Source organism: Cervus canadensis, chromosome 12 (genome assembly GCF_019320065.1).
Source record: "Cervus canadensis isolate Bull #8, Minnesota chromosome 12, ASM1932006v1, whole genome shotgun sequence".
Classification (NCBI taxonomy): domain Eukaryota; kingdom Metazoa; phylum Chordata; class Mammalia; order Artiodactyla; family Cervidae; genus Cervus; species Cervus canadensis.
The window spans coordinates 757,140-767,599 of record NC_057397.1 but is presented as its reverse complement, the minus strand read 5'-3'; positions in this window follow the sequence as shown (position 1 = coordinate 767,599).

The window sequence follows — 10,460 nt, the reverse complement described above, 5'->3', positions numbered from 1 at the left end:
GGTGAGTAAGGGGAGTTAGCCTATAATTACATGCAGGGGTAATACTCAAAATATTTTATACCTGGAAGAGCATGGAAGCCAAACAATGAGAATTGATGCTCAACTATTAGGAATACACCCCAAGTTGTAAATAAGCCCCCTGGACATACCCGTGTGTATTAGTCAGCTCTGGCTGCTGTAACAAAATACCATAGCTTGAGTGGCTTAAACAACAGCAATTCAGAGAGAGAACCAGGCAGGAGATACAGATTTTGAGAAAATGGAGAACTTAATCACAAGAACAGGAGCTCTGTAGACAGACTCCCTGACTTTAAATCCCAGCGCCCACCTGCTTTTTATAAAGAGATTTTTAAGAGGTTTTTTCAGAAAAATTGAAGTATATGTGATATACGATTTTATGTAACTTACAGGTGTACAATATAGTAATTAACAATATTTAAAGATTGTGCTCATTTACAGTTGTTGTAAAATATTGGCTAGATTCCTTCTGTTGTACAATATATCCTTGTAGCTTATTTTATTTTTTTCTTTTTCTCTTTTTTTATCTTTTTAAATTATGAAAGTATGATAACACGTGTACAGACTTGGAAAATACAAAACAAAGTTACATATAGTTCCACTACATATTACAATTATTTTTTAAGTAGATAAATTAATAATTTTAGTTGGAGTTTCAATATCAAACTCTCAAAAATATTAATAGAATGAATATATAGAAAAGTGAAGGATATAGTACACCTGAAAAGCACCATGAACCAATTCAACGTAATTAATATTTATATAATTTTCACACAACTTTGTAGCTTATTTGATACCTCATAGTTTGTACCTCTTACTACCCTGCCTCTATATTGCCCCCTCACTCCTTCCCTTTCCCCACTGGTAATGACCAATTTGTCCTCTGTATCTGTGAATCTTCCTTTTTATTATGTTTACTTCAATTATTGTATTGCTCATCTCTCTATGTTCATTAAGTCTTCCAGTTCTTTGTTAAATATTCCTTGTATCTTCTCCATCATCTTTACCATTATTCCTCTGAAGTCTTTTTCAGGCAGATTGCCTATCTCCACTTCACTTAGTTGTTCTTCTGGGAGTTTATCTTGTTCCTTCATCTGGAACATATTTCTCTGCTGTCTCATCTTGTCTAACTTTCCGTGTTTGTGGTCTCTGTCTATCAGGCTGCAGATGTGTGGTCCCTCTTGCTTCTAGGGTCTGTCCCCTGGTGGGTGAGGTTGGTCCGGGGTTTGTGCAGACTTCCTGCTGGGAGAGACTGGTGCCTGCCCACTGGTGGGTGGAGCTGGCTCTCACCCCAGTGGTGGGCAGAGCTGTGTCATGGGGTATGTTTAGAGGCGGCTGTGCACTCAGGACAACTTTAGGCAGCTGTTCTGCTGATGGGTGGGGCTGTGTTCCCACGTGTTGGCTGTCTGGTCTGAGGCATTCCAGCGCTGGAGGCTGCAGACTATTGGGTGAGACCAGGTCTGAATGCCAAGATGGCAACCTCTGGAAGAGCTCACACCAATGAATATTCTCTGGGGCCTCCACTAGCAATGTCCTTGCCCCCACAGTGAGCCACAACTGACCCCCACCTCCCCAGAAGACCCTCCAAGGCCTGCAGGTACATCTGGCCCAGGGTCCTATGGAGTCTCTAGGTCCCAGTACACACAAAACCTTGTGTGTGCCCTCTAAGAGTGGAGTCTCTGTTTCCCCCAGTCCTTTGCAGCCCCTGCACTCAGGCCTTGCAGGCCTTCAAAGTTAAATGCTCTGTGGCTCCTCCTCCAATGCCAGACCCTCGGGCTGAAGAGCCTGATGTGGGGCTCAGAACTCTCACTCCTGTGGGAGAACTTGTGTGATAAAATTATATTCTAGTTTGTGGGTCACCTACCTGGTGGGTATGGGATTTGATTATATTGCAAAAGCACCCCTCCTACTGTTTCACTGTGGCTTTTTCTATGTCTTTGGACGTAGAATATCTTTATCAGCAGGTTCCAGTCTATTTAGTCGATGGTTGCTCAGAAGTTAGTTGTGATTTTTGGTATATTCGTGAGAGGAGGTGAGCTCAAGTCCTTCTACTCCACCACCTTGTCTCTAAGGGCAAGAAACCACATTTCAAAAGAAGGCAGTGCTCAGAGATACTTGGGCACCCACGTCCATAGCAGCGGCATTCACAATAGCCAAAAGGAGGAAGCAACCCAAGCATCATCCATTAATGGACAGAGGGACAAACAAAATGCAATGTATACACACATAGAAATAATATTCAGTGTTACAAAGGAAAAAAATTCTGACACAGGCTGCTACATAGATGATCCTTGAGGACACTATGATAAGTGAAATAAGCCAGTCACAAAAAGATGACCATTACATGATTCCACCTATATGAGGTCGCTAGAGTAGTAGTCAAATTCTAGAGAGAGCAAAAGCAGAATGATGGCTGCCTGGGCAGTGGAGGAGGAGAATGAGGAGTTGTTGTTTCAGAGGTATAGAGTTTCAGTTTTGCAAGATGAAGAAAGCTCTGGAGACTCGTTATCTAACAGTGAAAATATATGGGACACTACTGAATTATACACTTGTAAATGGTTAATATGGTATATTTTGTTATGTGTATTTTGCCACAATTAATTTTGCTTTGATTTCAATAAGGGAGTAGTCAACAGTAGTGAATTCTGCTAAGTTGAGAAACCAGGACCAGAAAAGGGGCCCTGGGTCTAATCAAAAGGAAGTCGCTAGTAAGGCTTCAAGAGCAGCAATGGGACTGAAAAACACAATGGTGGTGGGTTTTGGAGGAAGTGGGGGATGAGGAAGAGAAAGACTGCCAAGAAGCTTGCCTGTAAAGGGACCCAAGACATGTGTCCACATCCACATTTAAATTCAAATTCCTCCTTAAAAATTGCAACTTTAAGGCACACTCATCAAAACCACTCACACAGCACGTCGACCCACAGAGAGTCTGCACTAACTCCGGTTAGAACTGCCCTGAACTAGGGGACACTCAGCTGGTGTCAGAGAACTGCTGTAAGTGGAAAACCCACACATCTGGTGTCAGAAGTGTTGTGAGTGTGAGAGTAATGGAGAAACGTAGAGGTGGTTTTTCCTCTTCATCATCCTTCCTCCCTCACTGTGAGTAGATGACTTAGTATTTTTAAAAGTGCTTAAAATAGTACCCAGTACAGAGGAAACACTTCATAAATGTTAGCCATGGTTACTGCGGAGGTCAGGCTCCTAGCCATCAGCTGCTGGGCCTCAGTTTTCACTTCCCATCCTGATGACGCACATTAGCAGCGCCCTTTCTTCCTCTGTTCAGCCAAACTGAGAAAGCAATGGGGTCCAATGGCAACTGACTCTGTAGACATCAGAGGTTATTAATAATAGCAATAATAATAATAAACATTGATATCCATAAATTAGAAAAACTACCATATGGCAATTAATTAGAAAAAAAGGTCATTTGTTATAATATGCCTCAGCATACATGTGCATTGAAACAGAATGATAAAAGATAGGCCCCAAAATGATGACACTTCTTGGTAGGGCTATGATGGGACAAAGGGTAATACTTGATTTTTCTTCTTTGGGTTGCTTTTTTTTTTTTTTAAGTTCTCCATAATGAGACTGAATTCATTTCCTAACCATAAAAGTTACATTTTAAAGTGATAATCTGGGCAAAGGATCTGTAAAGCCCAAAGGAAACGGGAATGCACCGATGTCCCTTCCCTTCGCTTTCATCTCAGGATGTGCCCCAAAACAAGAAAAGACACCAACTATTCGCTATTGTCCCAAGGTGAGATCACAGACGATGACTCAGAACCGGCTTCTGACACTGGGCTGCTCCGCTCCTGAGCCGGGAAAGAACAAGAGAGCTGGCAGCAGCCAGCCAGCTCCACAGAAGAGTCCTCACTCTCTGAAGGAACTGGGTATGCAGGGCAGTGGGGTCACTGACAGCTTGTCCTCACCCTAAATCATACAAGGCCAGACTCAATTAATTGTGTGAATTGCAAAGAGGGAGCTTTAAGCAAACAGGCAGACCCCAAATGCTGTAGAATTAAAGAATATCCAAGTCTAGAAAACCCCAGGCTGGCTCCCTCCACCTGAATAAAAATCAAAAACTCTCAGCATCAAGGCTTGTTTTGGTTCGGCTCCCCAGGTAGCCTTGCACTAGACCAAGTACACAGGAAATGCTCTGGTTGTTTTAATCAGTGTCTTTTGTTTTCTCTACCCAGCACTTATGGCTCCTTTTCCTGGTAAAATGTTTCCATTGGAGGAAATGTCCCTGCCTCTCCCCACCTTGGTGGACCTGTCAATCAAGGAGATCTTCCTCACCCAGCCCAGGAGGTGGGCACTGAGCCCAAGCCAAGCCAGTCAGAAGCTCTCTTCCTTGAATAGAGGCGGAGTGGATTCCTGCAACAAGCCTATTGTGGTTTGCCATTCCCTTCTCCAGGGGTTCTTCCCAACCCAGGGATCGAACCCCTGTCTCCTGCATTACAGGCAGATTCTTTATAGTCTGAGCCACCAGGGAAGCCCCGTTTCATGGTCCCAACTGTTACCCAAATCCCTGGAGCTAAGATAGTCTGTATCCTTTAAGAGACTGGTTCTGCAGCTTTTCGCCACTTCTGAGGACTCCTCAGTGTCTTTGCCATAAAACGCTTTTTAAATTAAGGAAGCCAGAGTTCTGTTTCTGTTGCTTACACCCAAAGAACCCAAACTCTGCCATTCAGCATCAAGAAGAAACTAAGATAAAAAACAATGAAAATCATTAGCATTGATCTGCTTATTATGAACAAATTATTTGCACACCCATTGTCTCTTTGGGACTTACAGCAACAGGCAGCTCAGAGAAGGTTAATGTCTTCTTCTAGGCCACACAGCTAGCAAGTGACTGAAATATAGCCTCAGCCCAGCTCGTTAGCTTCCTGGACCAGGAGCGCAGCGGCCTGGATGGGAACCTCTGTTGCATCACCCCTCCCCACCCGCGTCAGTCCTTCTCCAGCTTTGAATTTTTCTCTACTTCCAAGTTGCTTGTGTGTAGCTAGTTTACAAATTCTTTCCATGGGATGGGAAGAAGCTCTTTCTCCTGTTCCTCCTTTTCACGGCCAGGCCTCCACAAGGAATCGAAATGTCCAGGCCCCAGGCACGTTTTCCATCCCAGGACCTCTCATGAAAAATGGGGTCAGCAAAAAAAAAAAAAAAAGGGGTCAGCAAATGAGCAAACCTCAGACCTTGGCAGTGTTCATGCCAGAAATATCTATTCTTAGTCCTCAGGGCACAGTGGTGCAGAACGCGGAACAAAAGCTTCCATTCTAGTGAAAAAGATATTCGATGGAGGAAGAAACAATATAATAATTACCATATCTACAATATACAGTCATTTGTATTTATATATCCAGTTGACCCTCAAACAACATGGCTTTGAACTGCACAGGGTCACTTATACACGGATTTTTTTTTCAATAAATAAAGTTGGCCTTCTGTATCTGCTGATGCCAAATCTACCAATTTGGAGGGCCAACGATGGGACTTCAGAATCTTGTGGATTTCAGTGTCTGCAACTTGTCCTGGAACCAATCCCCAATGATACCTAAAACCGATGATAACATAATACCACATTGTGATAGATGCTCTGAAGAGATAAAGCAAAATAAAGAACCGGAGGTAGAGTTTTCTAATACATGGTAGGTGGGGACATACATTTTAGTAGAAATTGGAGTAGGGGAATGTCTGGGGAAGAGTGTAAACCAAGCAAGCACAAAGGGGCAGAAGGGGCTTCTGGTGTGCACAGCAGCTTCCCAGAGGCCGGTGCTGCCCTTATGGGGGCAGCAGGGATCGGGGGGGGCGGGGGGGGGCTGGGGGGCAGGGAGGCAAGCCAAGGCCAAACTTGTATTTGGTCGCAAGTACGATCAGGAGCTGTGCGGAGCTGAGAAGACAACAACATCCTCTGATAAGTCATTCTGGCTGTGGCAACCACCCAAATGTCCACCATGATGTGATGGAGAAGCAAAATGGCATATCCATGCAATGGAACACAGTTCGGCCGTCAACAGGAAAGAAGTACTGATACACACGTGGCACACACCAAAAAACACACAGCGAGTGATTTCATTCATAGGAAAGACCTTGAACAGGCAAGTCCATAGAGACAGGAAGCAGGTTGGTGGTTGCCAGGGTCTGAGGGCAGGGGAGAGCGGGAGTGACTGGGGATTCAGGGCTTCCTTTTAGGGTGATGGAAATGTTCTGGGACTATAGAGTGAACATGGTTGCACAACACGGTGAATGGACTAAATGTCCCTAAATTAGAAACTTTCAAATTAGTATGGGGAGGAGGTGGGGGGGAGGGAGGCTCAAGAGGGAGCCTTGGGGCTGATTTGTATAGTTGTTCAGCAGAAACCAACATAAAACTGTAAAGCAATTATTCCCAATTAAAATTTTTTTAATTAAATTATTAAAATGAAGGCTTTCACATTTATCCATTTAAATAATTTAAACAATCTAAAAATAATTTAAAGGGATTTCTCTGGTGGTCCAGTGGTGAAGATTTCGTGCTCCCAATGCAGGGGGCCTGGGTTCAATCCCTGCTCAGGGAATGAGATCCCACATGCCACAACTATGAGTTCACATGTCGCAACAAAGACCCAGTGAAGCCAAAGAAATGAATGTTGTTTAAAATAAAAATCTCATTCTCTCTCACGTATGCAGAGAAGGGATGGTGAAAGAAGGAAACAGAGACCAACAGGAAAGTTCATCCAGCTCGGCCCCAGGCTTTGGCACATTTCTTCCCTTCTCCAGGCCTCAAATCCTCCATCCATGAAAGTGGAAATGCTCACAGGCCCCAACTCTTGGGTTTACTGAGAAGACTAGAATACTTTTGAAGGGACCCAGGGTGCAGCCCATGGATCTTTCCTCTTTCTGACTCAGACGCACTCCCTGGAGAACTCACCGAGGCTCATGGCTTTGAATTCTGTCTCCCAACCTAACTCTAGCCAGACATCTCATGTATACTCCCGCTGGCCAACTCAGTATCTCTACTTGAGTTTCTAACAGGCATCTTCAAACTTACTGTGTCCAAAACAGACTGTTGAGCTCTGCCCCGCCCCTAATGTTCAACCATGCTCCCTATCTCTGTGCATAAAAACTCTATCCTTCCAGGCAGAGGATAAATATCTAGAAGTTCTGGACTTACCTCTCTCACTCCTATCTAAACAGTAAATGCAGCCAACTCTGCCTTCAAAATACATCTAGAATCCAGCCCCTTCTGGTCCAAGCCACCATCACTTCTAGCCTGGGTTACTGCAACAGCTTCTGCTGTTGGCCTCTTCAATCCATCCTCAACGTGGCAGCTCTGAGATCCTGTTCAAATACAAGTGACATCAAGTCAGTCCTCTGCTCAACCAAAAATGTTCTCACTGAAGACCCTTACATTTGTCCCTTCCACCTACTCTCCCACATAACCGTGTGACTCACACCCTCACCTCCCCCATGTCTACATTCAAAGAGGCCTTCTCAGTGAAGTCTCTGCTGGCCACCTATTTAGACACACCCAGTTAAATGTGCATCTCAGATAAACAAGGAATAACTTCTTAGTAAAAGAATACCCCCTGCAACATTTGGGACATTTTTGCATAGGGCAGACTTACAGTTTAAAATGTTCTGTTGCAAGATGAACAGATAAAGAAGATGTGGTAGGGACTTCCCTGGTGGTCCAGTGGTTAAGATTCTGCCTTCCAAGGCAGAGGTCATGGGTTCGATCCCTGGTGGGAGAGCTAAGATCCCACCTACTGCAGAGTATGGCCAAAAAATTAAGTAAAACTTGTTTGGTAAAAAAAAAGATGTGGTGTATATAAATATATATATGTGTGTGTGTGTATAAATATATCTACAAATATATATAATGGAATATTACTCGGCCATAAAAAAGAATGCTACTTTGCCATTTATAACAACATGGATGAGTCTGGAGGGTATTTACACTTAGTGAAGTAAGTCAGATAGAGAAATAGTGAAAAACAAATACTATATGTTATCACTTACACGTGGAATCTAAAGAAATAAAACTAGTGAGTGTAACAAAACAGAAACAGACTCAGATACAGAGAACAAACTAGTGGCTACCAGTGAGGACACAAGAGGGGGAGAAGCAATATAGGAGTAGGGAATTAAAAAAGTACAAACTACCATGTATAAAATAAATAAGCTACAAGGATGTATTGTAAAGCATGGGGAATACAGCCATTACTTTATAATACTTAACTTTATATGAAAATCCATGGCTGATTCATGTCAATGTATGGCAAAAACCACTACAATATTGTAAAGTAATTAGCCTCCAACTAATAAAAATAAATGAAAAAATAAATAAATAAATGAATTATAATTTATAAAAATACTGAATCAATATGTTGTACACCTGAAAACAATATAATAGTTTAAATCAATTATACTTCAATTAAAAATAATAATAAAATAAAAATATGTTATCTGAAATGCTAATCTAATCAGATGTCCTGTATTTTTATTTGCTAAGTCTGACAACCCTGACTAAAAATGGTAACCATCACTCCAATACTAATAAGCACCCTTTCCAGAATTTATTTTTCTCCCTAGCACTTATCACTATATCATGTGTTACTCATTTATTTTGTTTATTGCCTGTCTATATAGTAGCCACATGTGGACACTTAGCATTTAAAATGAGGTTAGTACTACTGAGAATCTGAATATTTTATTTCAATTAATTCAATTTAGAAATGGAAATTTGATTTAGTTATTGGAAAACTTTGTGTATTTAGAAAAACTTGCATAAAGGAATATGCTTTTCAACTATAAATTTTATGAAACCAAAATACAGATCATGTATTTCCAATGAAACTTTAGCATTCAAATTGAGATGCACCATAAGTGTAAATTACACATGGAATTTTAAAGATTTACTACAGAAAAAAAGACTGGAGTGAAGTAAGCCAGAAAGATAAAGAACATTACAGCATACTAACACATATATATGGAATTTAGAAAGATGGTAACGATAACCCTATATGCAAAACAGAAAAAGAGACACAGAAATACAGAACAGACTTTTGAACTCTGTGGGAGAAGGTGAGGGTGGGATGTTTCAAAAGAACAGCATGTATACTATCTGTGGTGAAACAGATCACCAGCCCAGGTGGGATGCATGAGACAAGTGCTCGGGCCTGGTACACTGGGAAGACCCAGAGGAATCGGGTGGAGAGGGAGGTGGGAGGGGGATCGGGATGGGGAATACATGTAAATCTCCATGGCTGATTCATGTCAATGTATGACAAACCCACTAAATGTTGTGAAGTAATTAGCCTCCAACTAATTAAAAAAAAAAAAAAAAAAAAGACTGCACAGTATCTCATTAATAAATAAATTTTTATATTGTTACATACTGAAATTTATTGCTAGTATATCAGATTAAATATAATAGACTATTAGAATCAACTTCACCTGGTTCTCTTTACCTTTATTAATGTGATGTGGCCACTAGAAGTGTTTTGATTATGCATGTGGCTCACATTGTATTTCTTTTCAGCACTGCCCTAGAATGTAGGTTAAGGCAGGGCTTGGTTCCCCTGAAAGCAGAGCTGAGACCAGGGTGGCAAGCCTATTGTTTATTCTAGAACGTGATACCAGGAAGCAAAAGCAAGGGGCTGGGGATACTGATAAAGAAAAAAAAAGTCAATATAAGCATGCATTATCGAGGTGGCTTGGTAGCCAAAACTCTACTTCACAGGGACTTCCTGAAAAATTACAAGAAGGCCTCCCAGAACCATGTCCTGAGAGACAGGAAGCTACAGACTTTATCCACCAGCTCCCACCTCACTGTTGAGGGCTGCTCCCAGGGGTGTTAACACTTCTGGCTGCTTTTGTCATGGGGACAAAGAAGCTCCCACAGCACTGGGAAAAAAAACTAAACAGAAAACCCCACGGTTGGAGCCATAGGAAAGACTGGCAGTCTGAGGCAAGCCTAGACTTGTGAGAGACTGTCCACCACACATACAGCTGAAATCAGAGGAGGACCAAGGGGATGTGATGGTGCAATTCTTCATCACATTTAGCTTTTCATCCCCAAAACCTAGACCAGTGCCTGGAACATAGCAGATGTTCAATAAGTAATTCTGAAGAAGAAAAAAAAGAAAATACCTGCACTCAAAAAACACACTCAATAGCTACTATGGGCTCAGTTTACAAATGTTCAATAACAGAATTCCTGTCCTCAAATTTCACTGGTTTTCCTGATCAGAAATTGTTTTTCTTTTTTTTAATAATTTTTTTTTTTTAAGAAATTGTTCTTCTTAATAAACAATAGTATCAAGCACCTTCTCTTGCATGACATGGAGACAAGTCTTTTCCAAACCTCCCGCCACAAGACCTAGGATGGCCGTCAAGGTTGAGAATGTGGAATATGGGTCTGGCAAGCAAGAAACCTGGTCTTCTCCTTCAGTCTATGG